The sequence below is a fragment of the Nyctibius grandis genome, chromosome 3 (genome assembly GCF_013368605.1).
Source record: "Nyctibius grandis isolate bNycGra1 chromosome 3, bNycGra1.pri, whole genome shotgun sequence".
Taxonomy (NCBI): Eukaryota; Metazoa; Chordata; class Aves; order Nyctibiiformes; family Nyctibiidae; genus Nyctibius; species Nyctibius grandis.
This window is the reverse complement of record NC_090660.1, coordinates 101499784-101512130: the sequence shown is the minus strand read 5'-3', so window position 1 is coordinate 101512130 and position 12347 is coordinate 101499784.

Here is a 12347-nt window from a genome sequence, read left to right as displayed (position 1 = left end):
CCATGGTGCTGTTTAACTTCTCAGCAAAAATAATTCATAAAAACTTACTACCAGCACTACTGTTTCACAAACATAACTCAAAGTTCTTAGACTGATAAGAACCTCTTTATCCTTTAGATTAGTTAAATATAGGAGTTAATAACTCTGTAGTTCCAAACAGCATACTAATTCATTTGAAGAATACATAGAAAGTTCAAAGTTATATTTTTGGTTTTTTCAGCATGCTGTGTTGAAACAATTTTATTTTTTGTTTGATAGCTTCTACAATTCTATGACTATGTGAGAAGTTTCCTTTTGTTCAAAAAAAGCCTAATCTTCATAATTACAAAGAAACATTTTGAGTCACCCAGCAAAATGTGAATAAAAAGACATTATTTCATATTGTTCTTATTCAGACCTTTTTAAGCCTGTCCTGGTATTTTGGGGCCTGAATTATGGGTTTTGAATTCCTGGAACTGGTGGCAGCACTACTTTTGTGGAAAGAAGGTAATTTTTCTTACAGAGATCTTGCAGAATTGGATTAATCCAAGTCTGCAAAATACTTGGAACTCCTATAATGAATTATCTAAATATAAATGTATCATTAGCCACTAATTGATATAATTTATTCAATATCCCATGAACTGCTGGGTCCACTCAGCACTTACAGAAGACCCATTAAAACCAAGAAGTTCAGGCAAACTGCATTTCAACAAGTTTTTTTTTATTTTATAGATGTGCTACTAAAGTGTGCTGGTCTCCCTTTGGACTGGGAGGAGAATCCGCCCCGCAGCAGTGAGCTTGCTGGGCACTGGGCGCTTGTTTGCTCAGCCCTGCCCTAGTGTACCTGTGCTGGAGATATGGTCTGGGAAGTAGCTATGGAAAGGAAACGCCAACCTGAAAGCAGACTGGAGACACTGCTCTGACCTAAGCCCAGCCAATTGCAACAGCTCGCTGGAGTCTTGGGGTAAAAGGAAGTGGCTTTGCACTTCTGTTTCTTAATGAAACCTTTAACCTCGTGTTTGGGCTCCTTAGGAGGAAGTCTGTCCTGTGTTCCTGTTGTCTTTGACCGTGAAATTAACCCCTGAATGCACAGCATTTAGTTTCAGCTTTGCTGGTCCTGGTTCCCTGTGGTCTAGGATGGACGTTGGTACCAGCAGCCCAGGCCAGCACTGCTGCACCTCTGCTCATGGGCACTGCGATGTTAAAAGCACTGGTTCATCCTCTGGCTGCACAGACCTTGAGATGCAAAAAGGCAGAGGTAGCTCTGAATTGATGAATTTATCCTACTGACTGCCCTTTTAACTTGAAAGGCAATGAGGCAGATGCAAGTTTGAGACTTTAAGGTGGGAGATGAGGGAGGGCATTAAGTCATGCAGTTTCCATTAATGTCAAGCAAACAGAGGTGTATGTTCAGGGAGGCATTTCCATATAAGTCACAAATGAGGCAGGGAAAGAGCTAAAATGGTTGCACTGCAGTCTTTGGAAGTACAGAAGAAACGAACATGAAGTACATACACTGATAGCCCAATACCACAGCTATTTTGTCACAGAAATAGTCCCTTGAGGTCCCAGCTTCGTATGGTGTGCCAATGAAAGCTGGTTATCCACTGTTGGCAGAAGTTAAAATTATGCGGTATTTCTGGCATTTTCTATTCTAAGCACAGGAATTAGTACTTTAAATAATGTTCGTTGTAGGCGGCTGCAACGCAAAACGTGCACAGTCCTCTGTTGCAGACCATAGGCCTTATCTTCTAATGGCTTGTCCGTGTGACTGGGTCTTGATCACCAAAGTAAGTAATTGAAATAAATGTGACTATTTATGTTTGGCTTGGCCTCTAATGCATGTAAAATTCCTTCCAATGGATAAAGGTCAGTCTCAGCATTGATTCAGGTTTATGATGTGAGCCATATAACTTGACTCTGAAATGAAATAGCCAGATCCCTAGAAGGCTCAAGTCCACTTCTAGCACTTCTCTGGGAGTTCATAATACTTCTAGTGGAAGGCACAGCTGCAACTAGACTTCATGGTCCACCTGAGATGAGAGGTAACAGAACCGATTTGTGACAATTTTTCCAGCAGGAATTGCATTTATGGCCATCTGTCAGTTCCTCTGAAAAGAATGTGCACTAAAACGAATCCTGAATTTGATATTTAGATATAACATACCTTCATTGCTAGTCAAAATCAATGCAAATATTCAGTCCCCTGCTACCAATTCCTACCCTTATCAAAGCCTTTAAGGAAGCCAATTCAATTGGCTTGGTTGGAAATGCAGGTATTGTTTAGGGAAATGTACTCTGGGAATTCAGCTATCAGTAAGAATTCCTGATGAGCTGAAGTTTGCTGCTCTTCTCACTATTACAGTTGCTGGGAGAAATATTTATGAGATGTACTGTGCTCGAGGGAGTCACTTGGTATCTTATCAGGCTGTGAAAGTTCCACCCTGTGATGTAAAGCAGCATCAGTCTGAACACTGGCTACGTGGGGAAGAGAAGAGCTAAAACCAGGGGAAAATGAGCCAGGATTGTCCGATCCTTGCTTAGGGAAAGAGCGTGATTTCTTTTAACCCATCCCAGCAGAACAAGCTGGTTATAAACTATAAAGCTGAAGCAGCTCTACCTTCACTGGTCAAGCTCTCCATGTCTTAGGTTTATATTAGCACGGCAACAATAAATCCCACCATTTAGAGGACTCATCAAACTTGAGATGAGGGTCTTGGACTGATGCCCTGTTGCTGGTTTTACACAGCCAGGGCAAAGTGAGAGTCAGGAAAGCCTGAGCAGCAGAAGCTCATTTTGTATTCAAAGCTGGGTGGGTGGGAGGGGAAACAAATGGCATCAGCTTCCAGTGGCTTGTGCTGGTTTTTGAAAGATATTTTCATTCAAAGGCCAGTTTTCCAGGTTCACAGCTGAGCTGTGGAACATGGGGCTGCCCAGGCACTGCAGACTGGTGTGTATGGTGCAGTGAATTTCAGTTTGGTTTTACTTTGTAAGCCAGTCACCATATACACATTGCTTATACGTGTATGCACCACATGCATATTGCACCACATGCATATTGCATATTGTAATAGTAGTTTTTAATAAAGAGGCTGAGAACCAGATATAAGAAAAAGATTAAACACTGCAGGGCTTTTTTCTCAAGCACTTGGAGTAAAATCCAACCCCAAAGCTCCAGGACCTTATTCCTGACCCAGCTAATAGGGACAGTGAAACACCTCGGGAGGGCAAACCCAGGAGGTGAGGAGGCAAAGCAGTGAGCTGCACACTGCTGGGGACCAGGGAAGGCTAAACACAGGGCTGGACATGAGCCCCTGCTCTGAGACTTGGATACCTGCAGGAAAGTGTTTGTTGCTACACCCGGGACCCAGAGCCCCAGATCTCCCCCCAGGGCCCGTGGGGATTGCCTTGCCATGATTTCTGATGAATTTGGAAGGGAAATGAAGAGCACCCAAGTGCTGCTTCAGTTTGAAGGGGGAATCTTGGCATCTGGGCTTTGCTCCTGGGTTTCTTTCTGATTTTTATCCAGTGACTGCTATATGTAACAGTCCAGGCAGCAGAATCTGAGATCACAGTGATAAACAAAGCCCTAGAGACTAGTTTGTTTTATCATGCCTATTTCAACATCTTACAGGTGGGCATGTACATCTGGATGATAGAGTGCTTTAACACTATCTGCTTCATGGACCCTATGGCCATCTGCATTTATATATGTGTGTGAATAAACAAAATAGTATCAGCCTGCCAGCTTGACGGTTGTTTCATGTCATAATATCATGCTTTCTAAACAGACTATAGCTGAAAAATTATTTGGGTTTCCTATTTTGTTTTGACACACTGTTCTGTAGTTTGAGCTGAGCAAATTGTGGACATGTCTTTATTGAGTAATGAATGAAAGACGTAAAAAAATTGCTTCTTCTGCATTTATAAGGAAAAAAATGTGATTTTGAAATATGCAGTTCATAACTTCTAATGCATATGCCACCCTAAGACATCATGAGAATTAACCACAGGACACCAGCACGCTGAAAGAAAGTGAATTTCCCTGTGCTTCAGTACAGAGCTCAAGTTTTAATCTCCTTTGGAGGTCTTGCAATAAGTAGTGTAAACACAAGTAATCTCTAGAATATGCATTGTTTATTCCAGAAGAGCCATTTGGTTCCATTATGTCATTGTTTGCAAGAAGAAAAAGGGAAACTAACATCTGTCATCTTGACCTGGGCAAGTTTAATAGCCCAGGAGTTTAACAGCATTAGCTCAGCACCTAACAGGGGCAAGGACCTGATGGCAGCAAATGGGGGAACTTGTCAACAGGCACCCTCTGTCAACAATGAAGGCAAGCCAGTACGGTCTGTTTGGTGCAGTGGGAGAGGTCATGTCTATGCCTGGGGGAGATGGACGCCATGTGTGGAGCAACTTATGCAGGGCTGGGTCTGACCAAGGCCTTCAAGAAGACCCTCTGGGAAAAAAGGTGGGTATGTCCTGCCTCATCGGAGCCAGGCATGCTGCTGATTCAACTTCCTGCTGCTTTGAGGAACCTGCAAATGAAACCAGCTTGGGGTATTTCTGCCCAGGTCCTGGTGGGGATTTATTGAACTGCGAGGTAGCATTAGTGTTAATGTGAGATGGGAACAAGGTACCACATGGGTGAACGGCTACTGGAGGAGGTGGCTAGGCTGAGATGCATCAGTGGCTGGGAGAATTTCATCAGTATAATGGACATGGAGTCCTCCAAGATAGCCAAATGAAGATGCTGGAGACACAGAGCAGCAACAGTGGGGAAGGATCAGGGTGGAAACGGTCTGCGAGCTTCCCAGAGGAAGGACAGAGCCCATGTCTTACAGCAGATGAGCAATTCACAATGACAGCTCTGAGGAAGAAAGTAAGCAGAGAGTGTCTCTGCTTCTGAGGTAGTGCCCATTTTAGGTAGCTCACCTGAGCTCCTGGTGCTGTTACCTGCTCCCCCAGACAGGCACTAAGAATCTGGCCAAGAGTTAATGTTAACAGGTCAAAACTGAGTATCAAGTTCTGGGAACAGGGATGATTCAGGTAAGATTTTCCTCATCCAAGGCAAAGGCATTCAAGGACCCTATCTCCTGAGCAGGGAAGAGGGTTGCACAGGTGGTGTAGCTTCATTGACCCTGACCATCAATTATTAGTACTGTGAACTGCTGGATACATCTCCTTACTCTTTTTGTGCTCCTGTTGGCTAAGTGAGCAAGAAAGGTTTAAACGAGGATCAAACGGGGCCGATGCTGAAGTCCCACAGTACAAAAATCATGCAGGGAACTTGCTGAACAGTCAGTGTCATGCTTTGTTCCTATCCCAACACGTGCCTACATAGTTTGCCCCCCTTATCCCCTTTACCATGGTGCCTTTTGTTATGGATGATTGCTTACAAAGCTGTGTCTGTCTGATTTTCTTGGTTTGTGATTTTTGTCCAAGTTCTCTCTCCCCAACACCACATCTTGCACCACTGTATAAACATAAATTATTTCAATGTGAACAGGGGTATAAACAGTAGAAAGGGCAAGGCTATCAAAATAGAGTGAGAGATGTAAAATGAAGATCTGGAGAACACCTTAAATGCAAGTAATATGGGCCCTGTAACAGTTAATATGTTCTCAAGATTTTGAGAACCACAGAGATTTGGCTGAACAAGTGACCCGCTTAGAAGATGAGGGCAGGGCTGTGGATGTAGTCTATCTGGACTTCAGTAAGGCATTCGACACTGTCTCCCACAGCATCCTCCTAGACAAACTGGCTGCCCGGGGCTTGGATGGGTGGACTCTTAAATGGGTTAAAAACTGGCTGGATGGCCGAGCCCAGAGAGTGGTGGTGAATGGGGCAAAGTCCAACTGGCGGCCGGTCACTAGCGGTGTTCCCCAGGGCTCAGTTCTGGGGCCGGTGCTGTTCAATATCTTTATAGATGATCTAGACGTAGGGATTGAGTGCACCCTCAGCAAATTTGCAGATGACACCAAGCTGGGTGGGAGTGTCGATCTGCTGGAGGGTAGGAAGGCCCTTCAGAGGGATTTGGACAGGTTAGATAGATGGGCTGAGACCAACGGCATGAGGTTCAACAAGAACAAGTGCCGGGTCTTACACTTCGGCCACAACAACCCCATGCAGCTCTACAGGCTGGGGGAAGAGTGGTTAGAAAGCGGCCCGGTGGAAAGAGACCTGGGGGTGCTGATTGACAGTCAGCTAAACATGAGCCAGCAGTGTGCCCAGGTGGCCAAGAAGGCCAATGGCACCCTGGCCTCTATTAGGAATAGTGTAGCCAGCCGGTCTAGGGAAGTGATCGTCCCTCTCTACTCGGCACTGGTGAGGCCGCATCTTGAGTACTGTGTTCAGTTCTGGGCCCCGCACTTCAAGAAAGATGTTGAGGTGTTGGAGCGAGTCCAGAGGAGGGCGACCAAGCTGGTGAAGGGTCTGGAGGGTCTGACCTATGAGGAATGGCTGAGGGAGCTGGGGTTGTTTAGCTTGGAGAAGAGGAGGCTCCGAGGTGACCTTATTGCAGTCTACACCTACCTGAAGGGAGGTTGTAGTGAAGTGGGAGTTGGCCTCTTCTCCCGGGCAACTAGCAATAGGACAAGAGGACACAGCCTCAAGCTTCGCCAGGGGAGGTTCAGGTTGGACATTAGGAAGAATTTCTTTTCAGAAAGGGTTATTAGACATTGGAATGGGCTGCCCAGGGAGGTGGTGGAGTCACCATCTCTGGATGTGTTTAAGAAAAGACTGGACATGGCACTTAGAGCCATGGTCTAGTTGACATGGTGGTGTAGGGGCAACGGTTGGACTCGATGATCCCTGAGGTCTCTTCCAGCCTGGTTGATTCTGTGATTCTGTGTGATTCTGTGATTCTGTTATGTCATTCTCCTCCATGAACAGGAAATATGTCATGGTTTCACCTGGTCCATCTGGTACTCTCTTTAAGGTGTGCTCTTTTGTCCAGTGGGTGGGGCCTGGAAATATTCTTTGCACTTTGGCACACACTGAAACAAGATACTGTATTGAGACTAAATACAGACTTTTCTCTAAACTGCTTAGAGCTGGAGGCACGTTGGATGGAGGAAAATCAAATTTCTTTGTAAGTGTAACTTTTCCATTCAGGTCATATAGGCAACCTCTTCCATAGCTTGTGGTCCAGATTACCAAAAGCCATTAAAAATGGCTACAAGCCATGAAATAGCATGTAGATCCACTATCTGACTCACATTGCCTCTGAAAAAGTAATTTCATGCATAGAATTCAGTTGGAAAGAGGCTCCTCTGAGCTTACAGCAACCTCAGGGTTAAGGATGACGTCTTAATTTTATTCCTGACCCCTTCCTTGACTTCAGATCCGATTATAGCTAGACTGCTTAACAAACACGTATCTCAGTTTGCCCTCTGCATGCTGAGAGCAGTACTGCCTCCTTTTCTACCATATGTGGTTGAAACATGTCATTTTGAATGCCTGTGCAGGACTCAATGCTGCCTGCTGCCTTTTGGGAGGCGTGTTCCTCAGGAAGCAGTAGGTGACCTCCAGCCCTGCCAGCCCCCACACACAGCACAGTGCATCTGTGCATTCGCCAGGGGAGGTTCAGGTTGGACATTAGGAAGAATTTCTTTTCAGAAAGGGTTATTAGACATTGGAATGGGCTGCCCAGGGAGGTGGTGGAGTCACCATCTCTGGATGTGTTTAAGAAAAGACTGGACATGGCACTTAGAGCCATGGTCTAGTTGACATGGTGGTGTCATGGCAACGGTTGGACTTGATGATCACTGAGGTGTCTTCCAGCCTGGTTGATTCTGTGATTCTGTGTGATTCTGTGATTCTGTGACACTGGACTGTTTGTATAGAAGGGTAAAGTGCTTCAGAAAGTGCTGTCAGAAAAAAAATGTTAATGAGGATGAATATGTTTATTTTGAGGTGCAGAGTACAGGAGATAGATAGGAGTGATTTAAGTGTCTGGTAATTATACCATGATGAGAATCCACAGTCCTTGCAAAGGGAAAGAGGGAAAAGGAAAAAAATTGCAATGGACTTGAAAAAAGCAGATTTCTGTAAAATAAGATTATTGATAAGAAGAATTTCATAGGAAACAAACCAAAGAAAAGCGTTATCAGGAATGACCAAGTCTCTGTATAAATGAAATGAAGGGCATAATATGTCCCAATGCAATAACAGTATTAGGAAGGGTAGTAAGAATAACTTTGCTAAATCAGATCTCTTCAGTGTCCTCAAACTCACAAAGGAAGCAGAAAGACAGTCATAAGTAGGTTACCCCACTAAAGGTGAGTATATAGCATAGGCAAAACCACACAAAATCAGACTTATGGAAGTGCAACTACCAATGCAATGAAGATAACATAATACTTTATAAGTGCATTGGTAAGAGTTGCATTGCTCGGGAAATACTGTTTGTAAGAGCCTGTCCTCAGCAGCACTGGGAAGTCTCACCTGGGAGAATCTGGGGCACAGCTCATCAGCAAAGGTGGAGAGTGACTGAGTAGCATCCAGAGCACAACAATGTGAATGAGCAGATGTTTGGAGGTACCACAGTGGATTACCTATGGAGACTAGGAGTGGCCATTTTTTGCATTTTTTACAATCAGGGAAGTTGCAGGTGTAGCTGATTCTGCCTCAGGAGAAGTAAAGGAACTAGATAACCAGAAACTTGAGTTTCTTTTAAGCATTATTTTTTATGCTTCTTTTTCCTTTACTGGTGCTAGATCATTTTGACACATATTGATGATGTTGTGAAATTATCATGCCCTAAGAGATCCATTAAAGAAATATTTTCTAAACAAGCAGAAAGGGAAAGAAGATGAGGTCAGGGAGGTCCCGGGAGTTTTGGAAATGGAAGAGGTACATGGAGAGACATCAGGTGAATTGAAACAAGGAGTAAAAGTAAGAAGACAACGAGAAACAATGAAAAAGGAGCGAGGGAGGAAGGACAAAGCTGATAAATGGGAAGCGTGAAAAGGATGTGACTAATGATATGAGAAGAGTTGTTTCTGGAAAAACTGACTCGTGGAACAATGATTCACACAATAAACACCTGGACGTTTGCCGCCTTTTCATCACATTTACTCAGAAAAACTGCTGGCTCAAGGCACCAGTCTCACTGCTGAGTTTCTTCTTGTGATTTTACCAGTGGCACCATGTAGTGACTGTTGTAAAGCCTTAAGTGCTTCTGGACTTTGTAATGTATTTGACATGGGAGATTTTTTTTTCCTGTGTGGTTACAACCCGTAAGCAGTTGCTCTGCAGCTGGGAAATTGTTTCAGCCAGAGAAAGACACTAGGGATGAGCAGGCTCACCTCTTCCAGTGTCTTTAAAAAATAAAGGCATTCAGTTAAGCATATTAGATACCTTAAATTTGTATATCAAGTACCCCAATTTGACTTTCAAGCAGAGACTCTAGCATTTGAAAGACAAATGCCTAACTTGTCTATGAGGCTCTGACTTCTGACATCATGACTTGAGTTATTCTGCACTTGTCATGTACATGTGGGCTAAAAATGACATTAGGAATTTGTTTATGTGAATTTGTTATTGTGGTATGAATTCTGGCTGTTTTGAAATTTATACTTCACGCTGAAAGCGCTTCTCATTCGTATCCAACTAGTACACAATTAATCTGCATGTAAGTCACTTAAAGTCAACATATTTCCAAGAAAGTTCAATTTCCTCCCCCTTATTATATTTACTTTGAAATCATTAACAATGAGTTCTAGTGCTTTAATGGAAACTGTTGGTTTTGAGCTGTGCTCTAAAGATAACTCACTGCTAGCAGGAAGCTTTGAGAAAGTCTGAATCATTCTGAGTGCATCAGCAAATGGAGAACAGTTGTGCTTGGAAGCATGCTGAAAGCACAGTCTAGAGGCTTTTTCTTGGAGAAACAAATGCTGATTTCGAGGAAAAAGCGGGATCTGAAGCACAAACAGAAAGCTCACCTTTCCCAGAACTGTACACCTTCCAGCTCTAATAGATTCTAGATGCTTCTTTCTTTGAATGCTAAATACTTAATGCGTTGCACAAATTTTAGCAATGTTCAAGAGCAATCTAACATACTGAGGAAATTGAAAGCAGAAGTTAGAACCTGGATGAAAAGTAACATTTCATGAGAGAATAAAATAAGCCTGTTCAAAACTTCTGAAATAAGCATGATATTAAAAAGTGAGTTAGCAGAAAGCATCACGTTTTAAGGATTGTGATTTTTTAAAAACATCTGTTTTTTCCAAATATATTTTGTTTATTATTTGTTTTACCATGGTCCTTTACAGTCCAGTTGATTTCAGTTCCCCTTACTACAGGTGCTATAACACAGAGACTAGCAGGGACTGGTTCCCTTGAAGGACTGAAAACCCAAACAGACATGAAAGATCACACACGAGGGAAAGGAATTATTACATCCATTATGAGATGAGTATCTGGAAATGCTCAAAGAGAGTGATTTGCTCAAAGTTACCCAAAGTAAATTTGCTGCAGAGCTCAGACAGAATTTGAACTTTCTGAGCTGCTGACTGATGAATTATTCTCATAGCCAGGCTGGGTCCTTCCCATGCACAGATCTGCTGTGAAAACAAGTCACCTTTATGTCCAAATTCTTGTCTTCTGAATGGGAATTATCCCTGTGATTAGGCAAGCAGCAAACGTTATCGCCACCCAAGGCCCATGCCCTCTGCTTTCCACCTCCTCTCCTACAGAAAGACAACTTTCCTCCTGCGGCTCCAACCCGTACCCCGTGTATTCATTTCTCTCAGCCCAACTGAAGAAACTGAATTCAGAAAGAAAATCCCAAAGGACATAAAAATATAGAAGGTCATAAATTATCTCAGAGCTACATTGCTTCCTTACATGGCTGCCGTTTCATACCACACCTAGTCATTAAGAATCAATAATTCTCCGTGCTGTTAATGTTTGAGCCACTGAAGCTCTAGGGCGAGCCTGAGGAGCTATAAACGGTGTGGAGAGGCATAGACAGACACTACCAACCTGAGCAAAGGTGATTCCCACAGCTGAAAGAAAGAAGCATTTTTAGAGCAAAATAAGCTTTTCGTGTTACAGGTAAGGGACGATCTAACTGTCATTTCATGGAAAGATTTTAAAAGCTGAAGAAGGGTTTTTGCAGAAGGCTTTTCTGGCAGTGTTAGGAACTCAGCTGTCCTTGTAAAATGGATGACTGCTGTGCTAAGGCTTAGTCTGGTTTGTATTTGATTTGGAGCAACTTCCTCTGTTTTCTCTTTACTGAATTAGAACATCTGAAATCAATCATTTAAAGAAAAATCAACATTTTTTTTCATGCAACCGAATACTTGTGATTGTTACTGATCTTTAACCTCCGGGAATATTCTTTGTTCTCTGAATGTTTATTATTGAAAGTCGCTGGGATATTTGTATGTTGGTTATCCTAGAAATTTCTGTTCAGGCAGGGGAACCATAAGGGATTATTAGGGATATAGCACTGAGATGAAACTAAGAAATGAAGGGGAAAATATGGCTCCTGTCCTCAGCCAGATCTCGGGCTGCTTTTATTTAAGCTGATTCTATTCTAATCCTGAAACTGTCTATTACTGAAAACTTTTGTATGACTTTATATATACTGAAACTCTATTCTGAGTGACAGAGGAGTATGTATTGTGGGGCTTTGGTCCTTGGCAGTGCGATGCTTCATGAGACTTGGTAGCAGCTTCCAGGCAAAAATGAATGTCCGAGGGCTGATCAAGCCACTCATCCTGGCCTTGCAATAGGCACCACAAGTGGCGCGACATTGGAGAATGATATCTATATTCAAAGAGAAAGGAACAGCAAAGGCACTTATCATGCAAACTCGTAACCTACAAAATGTCTGTATTTCCACTGCTGTGTTTCGTAGTTGGATCTGGACAGACACCTGGCCGAGACACAGCGCGGTGGGATGGCCACATGAATGAGAGTGTTTTCCAGTGTTTTCTGTCCCCTACACTAAGGCTGGATGTGTCCCTTCCTTAAATTTTCTCCTCATCATAGTAGGTCTTGCTCCCTCTCTTTTCTCTGAATCCAGACCATGGTATCCCCAGACCACCCCATACCCTTTTTCCTCACCTCTTGCTGGCCTCCCCCCAGGAATTTTCACTCCCTGGTGTTCCTCCACAGGAACACCACAGGTCCTCTGTCCCACCTGCCACCCCAGATTAATAAGGAATTAGGTTTTTGAAGTTCCCACCCTGCTATTAAGTGTGGCTGAAACTGGCCAATGTATTCGGAAGAGACCAGGAGGAGGGGAGCAGAGAGGCTGTCGGACAGACAAAGGAACCGAACGAATTTCCGTTGACTATCTAACTGAAATATCAACAACTGTCTTGGTTCAGTGTCTTCTCAGGAGGTTCAAA